Below are 14,343 nucleotides of genomic sequence, written 5' to 3' on the forward strand. Positions count from 1 at the left end.
TAATTAAAACCTTCTGTTCCTGCCACAAACACTCCACTATTTTGTGTGCTCCTCTTCTCATCTCGTTTGGTAGCCATAAATCGAACTTCATTCACAATACAACCTTCGTAGTAAGTACCTAAGTGATCAGACCCGGATGTTAAAGCTAGCAACTCTTTGCCATTCTCTAATGATCCACACTTGTGCAAGTCATATATCTATAAAATAAGTACTTCATTAGAAAATGGCAAACACCACTTAAGATAATAAACGTTTACTACACATATATATTCACCTTCTTGTGAAACCACAGACGAAAATGTTTTTTGTGTAGAACATTATGATCTCCATTCGGGTAATTTTGTCGGATCACTTCCAAGTGTTCACTGTAAAATAAAATAGATTTGAATTGATTGATTGAAATTTAAGGTGAAAAAAAAGAAAAATTAATAAAGAAAAAAAACTTACTCTAAGTAAGCTTGAATTTCAAGTGAATTATTGAATATATACCACTCTACTTATTCACGAGATGCGCGATCAAGTGGCTGGAGATCGCCTTTTGTAATGGGTCGACATTGAGATTGAAACACAGAAAGCTTTCGTGGGACAACCTCATCTTCATTACGATCAAGACGGTTAAACCTTGTTTCAACCCCTTTGAAATACATTGAACAAAATGTCAAAGCCTCATCAATAACGTAACTTTCTGCTATCGACCCTTCAGGACGTGCTTTATTTCCTACGTAGTTCTTCAATTTTTTCATGTATCTTTCAAATGGATACATCCACCTCATAAAAACAGGTCCACCCAAAATTGCTTCTTCAGGAAAATGAAGGACCAAATGAATCATTATGTCAAAAAATGCAGGAGGAAATATGGACTCCATTTTACACAAGATTAAAATAAGATCTTGTTGAGCAACCTCCATGTCTTTAACATTTATAGTCCTTGAACAAATTTTCCTCAAAAAGTTGCACAGTTCAGAGATGGTGGTCGATATAGCGTTCGGGAGAAACTTGCGAACACTAACAGACAGTAATCGTTGCATTATTACATGGCAGTCGTGTGACTTCAATCCGATGACATTTGTTAAATTTTCATTTACTTTTTTTTTTCAAATTCGAACAAAAGCCATCGGGAAATTTCACATCCTTAATAAATTTACAAAATTAGATCCTGTCATCAGGTTTAAGCACGTTATGAAATGCGGTCATTACAATTATCCCCCCGTTAAAAGGATTTCGTCATCGAAATCTAACCTGAACAACTCTGGATATTGAGTCCTCATGTCAGTCTCTAACTCCAGGTGGCTTCCTCCACCTTGTTGTTCCTCCAGAGCACTTTGACCAAAGCGATGGTCTTTTTTCGAAGTGTCAAGTTATGCAACTTTCCAACTACAAACTCAATTTCCGCATTGACCATCTCTGAGGCCAGTTGAGGAGCTATCATAACTGTAGTACCCTAGAATTAAGGAATGGATTAGCAAAACCCTAATTAGATAATTATGAATAATTGAGGAATTATATTATTATATAATTCAGTATATGTGAATTAATTTGATTAATTATATGTTAAGACCCCGTTGGTGAGCCAGGGGCATTTTAGTAATTATGACCCGAGAAGGGTAAAATGATGAAATTAATTTAATTACGTGCTTAATGGAACTATATTATCATGTAGTATGACTGTGTTGTCTTTTCAGGGGTGTTCTGACAGGTTGGCGCGGTATAGTCACAACCGGGTATTTCGGGCCGAACCGGGTTCGGGCCCGAAATATAAATTGGATTGATTTATTTGGCATTATTATTTATGGGTGATAATCTGAATTTTTATTTGAAAATAATTGAGTATGAATTCACTATAATGCCCTTGTATGTGTGAATAGGTGAAAATTGGCCTTAGGGGCAAAATGGTCTTTTGACCTTATTTGATTTACTTTAATAAAAGCTGAATTTTGAGGAAATGAAATTAGAAATTCTGGGTCCTCTCTCTCTCCTTAACCCGACCCCCTCTTCATCTCTCTTTATCATCTTCAATATTTTACAACTTTGAAATTAAGGCTTGGATTGGAGAAAAGTTAAGGAGTTTGGGTGATTTTGGTGCTTGGAGCTTAGAAATTAGTGGTAAAACTTCTTGATCCTTTTTGTTTATGATTAAATTCTGGTATGTGAATATTTTTTGAGTTTAGGTTTGATGTTCTTGATGTTCATTTGAGATTTGATGCATGTTGGTGAATTAGTGGTGATATTGGTAATTTTTTTTAATGTGTTTGAGCTATTGAGACCATATGGATTGCAACTTGAATGTTGTGTGGGATTATTAGAGTTTGTTTTGGTGTTTCCATTATCTTATGCAGCTCTGAATTGTATGTTCTTCTTGAGCTTGTGTTTGAATTTAAAGATTCAAGGTTTGAGCTTGAATTAGTGGGAAATTTAGCTCAATGTTTGGAGGTTAATTTTTATATTGATTAAATCTGATTTTGGTTAAGGATTAATGCATGAATTTTGTATTTTTTACCCTATGTTTGGTTGGGGTTCGAAATATAGGAAAGGTTGGCATTTTAAGACCTTAAAAATGGAGTTTTGGGGTATTCTAAACCCAGTCGTCGCGACGGGATTTTCGGCTGTCGCGACTGGATTTGGCAGTGAGAAATTCTGTTTTTCTCAATTTTGTTTTGGCCATAACTTTTGACTCGGGACTCCGTTTGGGACGTTCTTTATATCGTTGGAAAGCTCGTTCCGAGATCTATTTGATTATCTGTGTTTTGAATGCCATGTTTATATTTTGTGAAAGTGAAATTGGGGATTAACCCTATTTGTAAAATCCCGGATTGTGTGACTAGGATTACCGGCACCTGATCAGGAGCACCCAGGGGTTTGGAATCTCTGTTATTGCGGGACAACAGGTAAGACAGTAGTTTGCACGTAGAGTATGCGCGGTGGCACTTATGTTGAATGTGATATATGTGAGTAATTGCAACCAGGATTAGGGTTATTACCCTAACATGAGCGGTTTAATAGCCTAGGGTTATTACCCTAGTGATATATGTTGTGTAATACTATGCCATGTCGGATATATCTATATATTGGAATTATGAATTATGCGCTTAAGGCATAATTAAACTAGACTCGGTAAGCTAGTACCTTGAGTTTAATTTTAATGCGGTCTAGGGTTATTACCCTAGAATATTATGAGTCCAGTGAAAGCATGAGTCAGGGTTGATACTCTTAGTAAATGTCATCTAAGTATATAGAAATGTATTATATGCGTGATTACATAGTATGCAAGTTAGGGTTATTACCCTAAGATTATATATGTTGTAGTAAATATTGAATACACGCATGTATGTTAGAAGTTATGTGTTTAAGACATAACTGGATTAGACCTGGTATGTATCACCATGATAAACCACCGAAAGAACGTAATACATGGATTACGTATATACATGAATAGGGTTATGCGAGCAAGGCATAACCAGGTTAGGCTCGGTAATCAGAACCGAGGTAAACCCTACTGAGGCCTTATTGTATATAGACGTGTGAGAGCAACACGTAGGTCTACGCCACGTAGACATAAATAGGCATGTGAGCGTAACATGCAGGTCTATAGCAAATAGACAAATAGTGCGGTGACACTAATAATTATGTGTTACATATTGAGATTAAGGGTTATGTGTCAAGGCATAATCAAGTTGGACTAGAACCGAGATGAACTATTCTAAGGCCTTATTGTAATTAGACGTGTGAGAGCAACACGTAGGTCTACGCCACGTAGATATATATAGATGTGTGAGCGCAACACATAGGCCTACGCCACGTAGACATAAATAGGCATGTGAGTGTGACATGCAGGTCTGTGACACACAGACATATATGAATGGCATTACTGTTTAAATAGCATGATGAGCATATTATATTTGTTATGATTTATACTGTCTTGCTGGGCTTGGCTCACAGGTGCTCTACTGTGCAGGAAAGGGTAAGTCAGTGGCTGATCAACCATGAGTCTGAGGAGCAAAACGAAGAATGTACATGTTCAAGCCATATCAGACCAAGCGGGTTAAGGGTCTATCAGTGTTGAACTTTTGAATTCTGTTTTGCCGCTTAGGTCGGCTAGAAAGAAAAGACTTGTAATAAGTTTGTAATTATTTTTGGGATCCCAACTATTTTGAAAATTTTAAATATATTACAAGTTTATTTTCATTCTGATTAATATAAAAGTTTAAATTCTGCGCTATTTTAATTAGTAATCCCGATTAGGGGATTAGGGTTTCATAAGCTTTTTGGGTAGCGTGCCTAATTATTTAGGGCGTTACAATAACAGTAGTGAAAACCTGCCTGGGACTCTCCTACTCAGTGCATCTGCCACAACACTGGCTTTCCCGAGGTGATACAAAATCTCACAGCCGTAGGCTTTAACCAATTCCAGCCACCTTCTATGTCTCATATTTAGATCTTTCTGGGTGAAAAAGTATTTGAGACTCTTATGATCAGTATAAATCTCGCATTTTTCACCATAAAGATAGTGTCGCCATATCTTTAAAGCAAATACCACAGCAGCAAGCTCTAAATCATTCGTTGGATAGTGTTGCTCATAATCTTTTAGGTAACGAGAGGCATAAGCTATAACTTTGTCAGCTTGCATCAGAACACATCCCAGACCCTGTCTGGATGCATCACAGTAAACAATAAACTTTTCTCGATCTGATGGCAAAGCTAACACAGGAGCTGTTATCAAACGTTGCTTCAACTCCTGAAAGCTTGCTTCACATTTGTCTGACCACACGAATCGCTGATTTTTCTTAGTTAACTCGGTTAGTGGCATAGAAACCTTAGAAAATCCTTCGACAAAACGTCGATAATACCCTACAAGAATGAGAAAACTTTGAACTTCTATCATAAATTTTGGCCTCGGCCAATTCTTCACTGATTCAATCTTACTTGGATCAACCATAATTCCATCTTTTCTGACAATATGCCCCAGGAAAGATACCTCTGACAACCAGAATTCACACTTTTTGAACTTTGCATACAACTTATGATCCCTGAGTAGCTGCAATACCATTCGAAGATGATGCTCATGCTCCTCTTTTGACTGAGAGTACACGAGGATGTCATCGATAAACACCATGACGCAGTTATCGAGGAAATTCTTGAATACTCGATTCATGAAATCCATAAACCTCGCAGGAGCATTTGTCAATCTAAATGACATTACCAGAAACTCATAGTGCCCATATCTGGTTCAAAATTTTAAAGAATGCTAAGGTAAATGGAATTGGTCGGTTTGGTCAAGCTAACCTGCCCAAACCTACCACTAATGTTTTTTTTTTAATTTTTACATTCAATTTTTATATTTTAGTTAATTGTAATAATGAGGCAAATATATATGTTGAATTTAATGTTCAAATCAACCACCATAATAGAAATTTGAACTTTATATTTTTTAAATAGTCATATAAATTATATAATATATAATAAATATATAATAAAATATATATATGTATAAAACCCTCTTAATTGGGTTAGTTCGGGTTGATTGGGCGGGTTTGTATTATTTTCAACACCTCCAATATAAAGATAGGGGGGTAATATTTTTCGTTGGGTTTTTCAGTTTGTATTTTTCGTCAGATTATCTCAGTTTGGTTTGAGCAGGTTATTCGAGTTGGGCAGTTTACACAAGTTTATGTACAACCTATTTTAAATAATAGAGTAGAGAAATTGAAATGAGTGTTATTAACTTTTGGGAAATTTCAATAGCCATTCTTAAATGTTTACCCAATAATTAATTTTGCACCCGAAAAATATTTTATACCAAATTATTCTTACTTTTACTTTAGTTTCTCCATTTTACCCCCTCATAACAACCAAAATCTCTCTCTCTCTCTCTCTCTCTCTCTCTCTCTCTCTCTCTCTCTCTCTCTCTCTCTCTCTCTCTCTCTCTCTCTCTCTCTCGTCGAAGCCCTACCGAACCAGTTCTCGATCTTGAAAGACCAGATCTCGAGTCCTCGTTGATAGTCCCATCTCCGTCGAAGCCCCACCCCTATCAACTGAGCCAAAGGTTTGATTTTGTCGGTTAGATTTTTGTCTTTTGTTTTTTATTTTGTGTGTGTTTGTTTGAGTCCTAAGATTAAGGTGGTTGTGGTATTTTTCGATCTGATTTGGGGTTCCTATGTAAAAAGCTAAACTGAGGTGTTATTTTGATGGCTTCTCGATAGCTTATCAATGACTTTTGATGGCTTCTCGATAGGTCATTTCAAATGGCTTCTCGATGGTTTCTTGATGGTTTCTCAATGGCTTCTTGATGGGTAATCGATGGTCTTTTTAATATTTTATGTCTTTTGTCATAATGATCATTTCCTTCGAAGGGCCAAAGGCAGAAGTGCAAAGGTCGACGTGGAACGATGGATGTGCGATGGCTGGGACATGACTAGTGGCTCTGGCAGCTTCATGATTGTGGTGTTTTGGAGTTTGGTAGAGAGAGAGAGAGGGGAGTTAATAGAAGTGTTTATTGTTAGAGGGGTAAAATTGGTATAACTTATAAAACTTAAGCATCTATTTGTATATTGGATTTTTTTGTTATGATTTTACACTTCACGCCTTATTTTTTATCTAATTATCAAAAATAACTTGGTCAAGTATCAACAATATTTTTATTTGTTTGAATATGTTTCAATACCCTTATTTATACCCCTCTCTCTCTCTTCCTTTTTTTCCCTTCTTTTACGCTTCTCTCTTTATTCTTTCTTATTTCTCTCTCTTCTCTTAAACTTTAAAAATAATTTCTGATCACGTTGTTACTCAGATAAGTCTAAAAAAAATATCATTGTAATTTAGTTTTCAATGTGAACATTTTAAGATGTGAGAATCACATGTTTTTTGCTATGTTTAGAAAAGAAACTATTTAGTTACTAATATAGTGATTAGTTACATTTTTATAATTATTTTTAAATCTTAGTTAACATTAATTTTATAATTTTGTTAATTGAATTATATTATATTATATGATAACTAAATAATTAATTAGGTTTCAAAATAACAAAAAAGTATATAAAATAATTGGTATTTAAAAATAGTAACTTGTTATATTACATGACAATTGATTAGTTTTGAAAATAATTTTTAAGGTTACCTACATGTATTTTAAATTATAATCTACCATAATATAGCTTAAAATAAATGTTAATTATTAATTATTAAGATGTCTACAAATAAATTTTAAAGGTAACTATAAAAAAAAATATATATTATTGTAAATTTTCTTTTTAATTAATGAGATCTTTTTAATGCATGGATATTAAAATTTTCGTAACTTGTTTCATGTTCCAATACTGGACAAATTGTCGAGTGTAATAACTTCTTTGGTTTTGAGATTTTCTCACTTTTTAAAGAGAAAACGCAAATAACGAAAGTATCCCGTCTGTTTCGGACCTAAGAAACCGACTGGGATTTGCAGTCCCTTCATGGGAAGGGTGAGTTCGGCAATCTTCATCGTGAATTTTCTGGGTTTAGGTGCGTTTTTTTACGTGTTTTCAATGGATCTCGAACTGGTTAATCGCCTGGCAGAGGTGCTGGTGCTGGATGAAGGTGATGGCCCGGTTCTCTCTTTGAATAAAGCCGGCATTGAGGAAGGGAAAAGGAGAATGGATCTCTGTCTTGTGGGGAAGGTTATTGGCCCTAGACCAGCCAATAAGGAAGGTATTGAGAAAGCTATGAAGGTGGTATGGAAATTACACCACCGGTTTCAGGTGGAAGAGTTGAGCTCGAAGAATGTGTTCCGATTTTTCTTTGGGAGTCGGGAGGATCGGCAGCGAGTGTATGGTGGTGGCCCTTGGACGTTTGATAGGCAGCTTATTTGTTTTGTAAAGCCAATGGGGCTGGGCGAAATTTCGAAGATGAATTTCGATTTTGCATCCTTTTGGATATCAATCAATAATGTGCCGTTAGCTTGTATGACGGAATTATTTGCAAGAGAATGGGGGGAGCAAATTGGGAAGCTTGAAGACATTAAGATTGTGAATGGAGCTATGAAGGTGAGAGTACGTATCAACATCACCGAACCATTGAAACGTGGGTTACGGGTTGCGGTGGATGATCAAGGTAACGAGGTTTCTCTTATTTTTCAATATGAACATTTACCTGATTTTTGTTATGATTGTGGAATTATTGGGCATAAAGCCTTGGACTGCCCGTTGAAAGACTTTGCTGGGGAAAATCCCAAGTTCGACAGCGGTAGGTTCGGGTCTTGGATGTGTGCTCCGAGTTCTCCACCGCGTGATCGGTTTCGGGTACAGAGGAATCGGGAGAGTTCTCCTTTGGATAGGCCGATCATGTCCATGGGTGAAGCCTCGAGGATTGTTGCTGCGGTTGGGAGGAACCGGGTTCGCTATTCAGGCCCCACGGCTGAAGAGTTAGCGCCTACCTCTGCTCTAGAGGCTCGGGAGCGTGAGGAGGAGTTGGTTTCCAATGGCGCTGCTGCCCAAAAATTGCCCGTTGAACCTGAAGGTAAAATGCCGATGATGGTTGATGAGTTGGGCAAGCAGAAGTTGATACCTTTAGTTGAGAAGGAAGTGGAGGGGTCGACGGTAGCTTCAGATTTGGGTGGGCCGATTGTAGTGGAGAGTGTGATACCTACGGATGTGCATGGGGTGCATGTGCCGAATGGTGATGGGTCTAAGGGTGAGGATATTGATTTATCACGTGTGAGTAAGGGTGTGTGTGCCGAAGAAGTGTTAATTGATCATAGTAAACAAAAATTGACAAAAGAACAAAAAGGCAAAGGGGTCATCATTCATTCATCGCAAGAAGAGATTTCTTTTAGCCATGCCCTTCAACAAACGTTTGACCCTCTTATTAAAGCGCACAAAGCTAAAACTTGGAAGAGGCTAAATTCTTCATCTGGCCGTGGCTCTAAAGGAGTGGGTAAGTCGTCTTCCTTTCCCATTAGTCCTAAGTTATCACATGTTATGGTAGCTAATGCTAAATATAAATTGAGCCCTAAAATTGGTGGAGGTGGGAAGCGGAAAATGGAAGTGGAGGGAGGAGATATTGGTTGTGTGAAGAAGGGACGTTTGGATGAGCAATCTGACATGGCTCCCGAAGATTTCACTTTATTATTGGCGAAGCCTGCGGAGCAGGCTCGCCAAGAGCCATGAGTTTACTATGTTGGAACGCCCGGGGACTGGGGAACCCTGGTGCGTTGACGGCCTTGCGAACAATTGTTCGTAAGTTCTCCCCAAGTTTAGTGTTCTTGTCGGAAACTAAACTTTATGGTGGTTGGGCGGAAGGTGTACGACGACATGTGAATTTTCCAAATAGTTTTCATGTTGACTGTGTGGGGAAAAGTGGTGGTTTGTTACTAATGTGGAATGATGATTGGGAGGTGTCGGTTAAGTCGTTTTCGGTTGGCCATATTGATGCTTTGGTACAGTGTCCGGGTAGGAGGTTGTGGAGGTTTACTGGGTTTTATGGGAATCCTAAGGCGAGTAGTAGATCTGATTCGTGGAGGTTATTGTGTCGTCTCAAGGACTTGTTTGCTCTTCCTTGGATATGTGGTGGGGATTTTAATGAGATCTTGTCCATTAGTGAGAAAAAGGGTGGTGCTGATCGTAGTTTGTCTGCTATGGCCGAGTTTCAACAAGCGCTGGATAAGTGTTCCTTAGTTGATATGGGGTATGACGGACAATGCTTTACTTGGCTGAATAAAAGGCAAGGTGCGGCCCATGTTCAAGAAAGGCTTGATCGTTTCTGTTGTAATCAGGATTGGCATGAATTGTTTCCTTCTGGTAATGTCTGCACTGGGGATTTTATTCACTCGGATCATAGACCAGTGGTGGCTACATTAGAAAATGTGGTTCGGGTTCAGAAAAAGGATAAAAAAAGGGGGTTCAGGTTTGAAACGCATTGGTTGAAGGATGAGGAATGTCATGATATTGTTCACCAGTCTTGGGCGGCACAGGATGGTCCTTTGGAGAGTCAAGAGAGCATCATTGATATTTTCGGGAGGTGTGCCGATAGGTTGGGAACATGGAATAAGAATAAGTTTGGTTCGATACCGAAGCTTGTGAGAGAGACTCAGAAACAGTTGGATGATCTCCTTAGTGTGGCGGCGCCTATGGTTCGAATGGATGAGGTTAAAAGGCTTGAGACTACACTTAACGAGCTTTTGGCCAGGGAGGAGTGTTATTGGAAGTTGCGGTCGCGTGCGGATTGGTTGGCCTTGGGGGATAGGAACACTAAATATTTTCATAATAAGGCAACGGGGAGGAAGAAGAAGAATGCTATTGTGGAGATTATGACTGAGGATGGACGAAAATTATGTGTGGAAGAAGATATTGTGGGTGAGATTGAGAGGTATTTTGGTACAATTTTTTCTTCGGCTTCTCCTACAGTGCAACACGTGGAGAATGGAATAGCCCATATTGATACCCAAATAACTCCGGAAGAGTGCGACATGCTTCAGAAGCCTTTTACGGGTGACGATGTGTTGAATGCGGTTCGTGCTATTGGCGCAACAAAGGCCCCGGGGCCGGATGGGTTTCATGCTATTTTCTTCCACAAGTATTGGCATATTATTGGCCCTCGGGTTTCAGCAGTGTGCCTTGCTATTTTGAATGGTCAGCAATCGGTCAGGATGTTTAATAAATCCAATGTGGTGTTGATTCCGAAAATAGCTACACCCTCGTTTGTCAAGGAGTATCGGCCTATTAGTCTGTGTAGTGTCATGTATAAAATTGTGGCGAAGGCATTGGCGTTGCGGTTGAAAGGTACATTATCTCCACTGATCTCTTCGTTTCAAAGTGCCTTTGTGCCGGGTCGTGCTATTCATGATAATGTTATGGTGGGGTTTGAATTGTTGCACTCTCTCTTCAAGAAAAATAATGGTGTCAGGGGGTTTATGGCATTGAAATTAGATATGAGTAAGGCGTATGATAGGGTGGAGTGGTCTTTTTTGCGGGCTATTATGTGCAAGTTCGGCTTCCCGGAACGATGGGTGGATCGTATTATGGATTGTGTCACTACGGCGGAGTATGGGTTTTTGGTGAATGGAAGGCCACGGGGGTGTGTTGTGCCGACTAGGGGGTTGAGACAAGGCTGTCCACTCTCGCCTTATTTGTTTCTCTTTTGTGCTGAGGCGTTATCTTCTTTGCTCCGTCACGCTGAAGTCAGTGGTGAGGTGATGGGTTTTCGTTGTTCAAGGTCTGGGCCGAGGGTGTCTCATCTCTTCTTTGCGGATGACAGTTTGATTTTTGGTAGAGCCAATGGGAGGGAGGCGGAGTCTATCCGTCAGATTTTGCATTGTTATGAGTTGGCATCTGGTCAGCAAGTCAATTTTGATAAATCTGCTATCACATTCAGTCCGAATGTTTTACCTGCGGATCGTGCGAGTGTATTGGGTATATTAGGCTTGGGGTCAGTTGCTACTCATGATAAGTATTTGGGCCTCCCAACTGTTATTGGGCGAAACAAGAAGCGCACCTTTGCGAGTATCTGTGATAAGGTCCAGAAGCGGGTCCGTGGGTGGAAGAGGAGTTTCTTTTCTGCGGGTGGGCGTGAGATTCTTATCAAGGCTATTTTGCAGGCAGTGCCAAACTATCTGATGAGTATATTTCAGCTTCCTGTGGCGACTTGTGATAAGTTGAGGTCCATCATCTTGCAATTTTGGTGGGGTACTAAGAATGATAAAAGGAAGATTGCTTGGGTGAAGTGGGAAAATGTTTGTCAACCAAAATCGAAGGGGGGGTTAGGATTCAAGGATCTTGTGCTCTTTAATCAAGCTATGGTCGCCAAACAAGTGTGGCGGTTATTGCAAGCGCCCAATTCGTTGGCAGGCCGGGTGTTGAAATACAAATATTTTCCCCATACGTCTATTTTGGATGCTAAAGATCGCCAGGGGTCGTCTCATTTATGGTCAAGTTTGGTATGGGGGTTAAAGTTGCTGAACTCGGGGATGCGGAAAGTGGTAGGGGATGGTCGTAGTGTGAATGCGTTTCGCGATCCATGGGTTCCTAGGCCTAGATCGTTTCGCCCGATCTCGCCTGCTCCTACTGAGGGTCTTATGGTGAGTGACTTTATTGGTATGGATGGGGCTTGGGACATTCCGGCGTTGTCACAGTATTTTCTGAGGTTGGATGTTGATGTCATCCTTGGCATTCCTTTGACGGGTGGGCGATGTGCAGATCGTTGGTGTTGGCATTATACTTCGAATGGATGTTATACTGTGAAAAGTGGTTATGCAGTTGCGCTTGATATGGTTAGTGAGGGGAATGGGAGTTCCTCTGGGGACATGGCTCATTGGTGGAATGGGATGTGGAATTTGCGGATACCGCAAAAGGTCAAAATTTTTCTTTGGCGTATGTATTATCGGGCTCTTCCGACTAATTCCCAGCTTATTAAACGTAAGCTTCCGATTCAGCCACTTTGTCACAGATGTGGTGAGGAAACGGAGACTCCGGAACATGCGTTAGTCTTTTGCTCTTCTTTGTGGCCTTTGTGGTCTAAGCTTGGCCTTTGGAGGGTGCTCTATCATGGGCGGTATGGGTCGTTAGCGGAGTTGCTTGTTTATCTTTTTGAGGTACTTGATAAGACTGATTTTGCGTTATTGGCGATGGTGTGGTGGTGGGTGTGGTATGATAGGAACTCTGTTTTGTTTGGCAAAATGCAATCTAGATTGGAATTGCTTGATGTACTAGCTAGGGAGGCTTGGGAGGAGTTCTGTGGGGTGGGGGTGAGTTCGGGGGGGCGGGTCCTGGGTTCTTCGAGTGTGGGTGAGACGGGATGGGGTTTTGGGGGTGGTAGTGATGGCCAGGGGGTGTCCCGGCGGCAGGGGGGTGGTGGGCCGAGGAGGGATCGTTGGTGGCCTCCTGAGGAGGGGGCGTTGGTGTTGTCTGTGGATGCGGCTGTCACTCCGGGACGGGGGTTTGCGGGGTTAGGGGGAGTTATTCGAGGCCATGGGGGGGAGGTGTGGGCGGCATGGGCTGTGGGGGCTGTGGGGGAATTCCAAGTTGCGGTGGCTGAGCTTCTGGCTGTTCGTCTAGGCCTTCTTTGGGCTACAAGGTTGGGATATTCTTTGGTGCGCGTGGAGACTGATTCTTCTGTTGTTAGTTCTTGGATTAATTGTCCGAATAATATTCTTATGTTTAAACCTGTTGTTGAGGAGATTATTTCTCTTTTAGCTGCTGTTGGTGGTGGTTCTTGTTATGCCATTTCGCGTGATGCCAATGGTGTAGCCCACGCACTAGCTAAGTCTGTTACTAGTTCTGTAGGGGTTCATTTGTGGACAGATGCTTGTCCTAGATTTATTAGTGCTCCTGTAACAGCTGATTTGAGTTGATTTAATAACATGCTTTCTTTCAAAAAAAAAAAAAATAAAAAAGAGAAAACGCAAATGAGATTATTTCACAAATATATAAATATAATTAAAAAAATTACAAAAATATAATTTTATTGAATTTTAAATAATTTTACGATTTTTTTGATTTTATTTATAGAAAATACGGTCTTTTATGTTGTATTCTTGTTAATTTGCGGTTGATTTTTTTTTTTGTTATATGTATGTTGTTGTTTTGATGTTATTTTTATATTACTTTTATGTAGTTTTCTTGTTGTTTTCATGTTGTTTCTATAGAAATTTATAAAAATATATATATAAAAAAAATTCTTTAAACGTAAAAATGTAATTTGTTTTACCAAAAAAAAATAGTGCTTTATGTAATTTGTTCAGATCCGATGAATCCCAAGGTGAGAACGTTTTAGAGTTCACGAGGCTATATGGGCCATTTGGACATTCGCATTGTAAGCCCATTCTATCAGGGAAAACTTACAAAAATACTGGAATTTGGGTTAACTTTTATAAAAATACTGTCACACGGAAATCTTTTCAAAAATACTTTGTTTTTATAAAACACCAGTAAAACACAAAGCAGAACAACTCAAAACAACAGTAGAACACCAGTAAAACACCAGTAAAAACTTAACACAGTACACTGCAGTATGAAACTTATAAAAAAATACAATAAAAAAGTAAAAAATACCGCCTGACAGTATTTTTGTAAAAAAATGGCAAAAGTTAGTATACCATGTAAATTTCCCTTCTATCAGTAAATGGTCTGGAGAAAACAAAGGGAAAATTGAAAGAAAGTTTACAATAATATATTTGATGTTATTTCCTTTTTTTTTTTTTTATAATTTTTGCTGTGTTTTTAAGTAATTTTTTGGTTACTATTAGTATTGATAATAAACAATTAGTTACTTTATATGAAAACTTTATTTTCGTATCATATAAAATAATTTGAGAAAAAAAAATATTAAATTATCAATCAGAAAATGAAATGTATATTAAATATATAGTAGGAATGTGAACTA

At 39.1% G+C, this 14,343-nt stretch overlaps 1 long non-coding RNA gene across 1 annotated transcript; it reads left to right on the forward strand.

The window, feature by feature from the left end:
* Nucleotides 1–1,439: 1,439 nt before the first annotated feature.
* On the forward strand, nt 1,440–4,422 carry LOC133039854 (uncharacterized). The gene is made up of 3 exons (XR_009688791.1): nt 1,440–2,103; nt 2,823–2,885; nt 3,953–4,422. It is a non-coding gene; the product is annotated as an uncharacterized LOC133039854 (long non-coding RNA).
* The last annotated feature ends 9,921 nt before the right edge of the window (nt 4,423–14,343 follow it).

This window comes from Cannabis sativa, chromosome 1, assembly GCF_029168945.1.
Source record: "Cannabis sativa cultivar Pink pepper isolate KNU-18-1 chromosome 1, ASM2916894v1, whole genome shotgun sequence".
NCBI lineage: Eukaryota > Viridiplantae > Streptophyta > Magnoliopsida > Rosales > Cannabaceae > Cannabis > Cannabis sativa.